The following is a 3,345-nucleotide window of genomic DNA, read 5'->3' on the forward strand; positions in this document are numbered from 1 at the left end:
TCAGGTCTCTTAAACATTTTATACATTAAACACTTGAATTATTAAAAGAAAACATGTGTAAAGACTCTTCTTTTGATTTTGTTATATGGATCTTATATTGCAACATCAGACCAATAGTTTTTCAACAATTTGTTGATCAACCCTCAGTTTTGTAGTAGATCCTGTTTTCTTCAATATTTTTGAGAATTAGCACATGATTCTAATTAGATGTTTTTAACGAGAATAAAGTACAGTGAAATGAAATTTTATCTGGTATTCATAACTCGTATAATTACTTCTACTGAGAAATTTTGACATTTTCCCATGGACCTGTTTCTCATGCAAAAGAAAGCAAGCAGTGTTTGAGTGTTTACATTGCACACGAAGGCATATATTGCTCGATTCAAGAAAAGTACTTCACTTTGCTTTTAAAATACTCTGTCAAATAAACAAAAAATGTTGCACTGATGTTATAGACCACATTCTGTATGTGATTGTATTAAACAGTTTTAATGCATTATTATACAAAAGGTTTCACAAAGTTCTTTAATAATATATTAATTAATAGAATTGTTTATTCCAGTCCCTATATTTTTTAAAGGATAGAAATTGCCTTTCATATTTCCTGCCAATTAATAATTATATTTAGCTCTGAGACAAACCAAAACAACAACAACAACACAAAAAACAACAAAAAAAAACAAACAAAAAAAACAACAAACAAATATTAAACAACTCAACAAAACGAAACAAAACGGCATCATCTTAGTCGTTTTATATTTATTATATTTCAAAACATGATCATTCAATGTTATTTTGCAGTTATTATTTTTTTTAATAAACACTTTATTAACATGATAACTAAAATGAAAAGAATAAGTCGTAGCATGTATAAAGACTTTTCTCGAAAACATCATCTGCTTTCCCCAGGGAGGTAGCTTTGCACATGTCTATCATTACATTACCATACAAATTACTTCCCTTGTCTATCCAAACATCTCGACACCGATTCGATGTCAGACACATGTTGATCACGTGATATGAAGGTATGTTTACATAATGTCTTAACTTTACAATTATGAAAAATGTCTTTAATCCCTTTTAAACTAACCAGATGTTTGTTATTTGTTATTTTAAACACAGTTCTAAATTACCACACTAGACTGTGTAAACTGATAATATTGTTTGGTTTTATTAACCTGTCAATTACATACTGATTACACGGTCGATGCACACAGTATATTAATCTTCGGTAGATTTTCGGTAAGTTCCGTGAGATGTACGCTGTACGATGGAATTTAATTTAATTTGTATCTCTCAACAAAGTGTACTCAGCGTTATAGCGCAATAGGGTAAAGCAGCACGAGTTTATACTCTAAGTGCCACACGTGTTTTAAGTTCGAGACCGCGTAGGTCTATGCTTTTATTTTCTTATTAATACTTTCAACAATATTGGAGCTCTATATGATTATTTTATGTTTTGTTCGTTTTGTTTTATTATGTTTTACTTAATTTTGTTACATCTATATTTTTTTTAAATAACATGTTTTAAGAATTCATGTTTAAAAATTAACACGGATTTAAATCAATAAATGTCTTTTCAATGCTGTAAAACACACTACAAACTGTTCCATTAAAATATACGGCAAAAAATAAAGAAAGAGTACTACTAAAACAATGGCAACAGCAAGGATCGAACCACAGACCTCTGAATTATCAGGCATTCTCTTAACAGACTGTACTATTGTGAATTAACGAAAACCTTCACATTAAGCTGGCGTGACTTTCAATCCATGACTAATATACTCCACATTAATTCTCGTAAACTACACGGACCAAACCGAAGTGGGATCGAATATTTAAATGAGTTCTATAATGTATGCATAATTGACAGGTCAATAAAATCAGACTATATAATACGCACACGTATATCCATTTAACAGTTACTTGATATTTAACAACTTTTTAATTAAAGTGACATAATGCCCTTCCACCGATATACAGTGACAATCGCCTTTTTCGGCCTTTTTCGCCAGTTTTCACATTAGCCATAATCTGTAGAAATCTCATAGTCTCTACTGCCGAAGTTTTGCCATTTTCTGATGTTTAAAAAAACAAAACTTTCTGCTACGATGTCTTATTCATGCTAAATTTAGTACACTTCCTGTGCCTTATACATAACAGGCGTTTTTGTTATTGCAATCCCAATTAACGTAAGCAAAGGTTTGTTCAAAGCTCTCACCATTTGTATCAACGTTTTGTCACATAAACATTCCCCAAGAATATCCACAGTCGTATTGCCTGTATCACAACCCACTTTTTATTTATCAGAATAAGTATCAAAGTCAAGCTCACTTAAAACATGTCGCCAATAAGTACCCATATTTTATATTTCCATTTACCTTTTTAGCTAAAAAAATAATAAAACAAATTTTTACTACTGTTTACGCACACTATAAGAAATACATTAACCCATTACTTCATATACACGCCTTTTAACGCCTTTTTCACCCCCCCTTTTTTGTTCTCTCAAATGGTGAAAAAATACCTTATTTAGGCCCCCAACACTTGTTTTTGTTTGAGAAATGTTGTTAAAGAAAATTTTGGACTTGTGAGAGGCTATAAATGACCTCAGATTGATCATAAGGTAACGTGTAACCAACGCTGAAAAGCATTTGACTCTATCTCAATCCATTGAGAAGTTGCAGCACTTTGAAATCAATTATGATGGAAAAAATCAACGCAAAATAGTGATTTTTGGCAATTTTGAGATGTCGCCAAGAAAATTTTGGACTTGTGAGAGGCTATAAATGACCTCAGATTGATCATAAGGTAACGTGTAACCAACGCTGAAAAGCATTTGACTCTATCTCAATCCATTGAGAAGTTGCAGCACTTTGAAATCAATTATGATGGAAAAAATCAACGCAAAATAGTGATTTTTGGCAATTTTGAGATGTCCCCTCGTTGCCATGGTAACAGAAAATTTAAGCCTGAGCATGTTGTTGCAAGGGCATTGGTCCAGTCAACATTTGTGCCAAGTTTGATTAGTGTTGAAGCAGTTTTTATAGTATTATAGCAATTTGAACTTGTAACGAGAGACTTTTCAATGAAAACAGCCATTTTTCACAAAATGCTCATGAAGTAATGGGTTAAATGCAGTTTCAGTATAGAGGTTCCAAAAAGTTAAAACAATCATTTTGTGCGTGTTATTTGTTAGCTGAATGTTTTTGGTTTTTTAAAAACAGTCAACAGGATGACTTATGACAATGACTTTTTTACGCTAGATAACTAATTTTGGCTATAAACACGCGGCCAATGTGCATCACATTTGTGCATTAATATTAGATATATACAAATCCGTCC

This window comes from Ruditapes philippinarum, unplaced genomic scaffold, assembly GCF_026571515.1.
Source record: "Ruditapes philippinarum isolate M1 unplaced genomic scaffold, ASM2657151v2 ctg2459_1_1_1_1, whole genome shotgun sequence".
NCBI classification, from domain to species: Eukaryota; Metazoa; Mollusca; class Bivalvia; order Venerida; family Veneridae; genus Ruditapes; species Ruditapes philippinarum.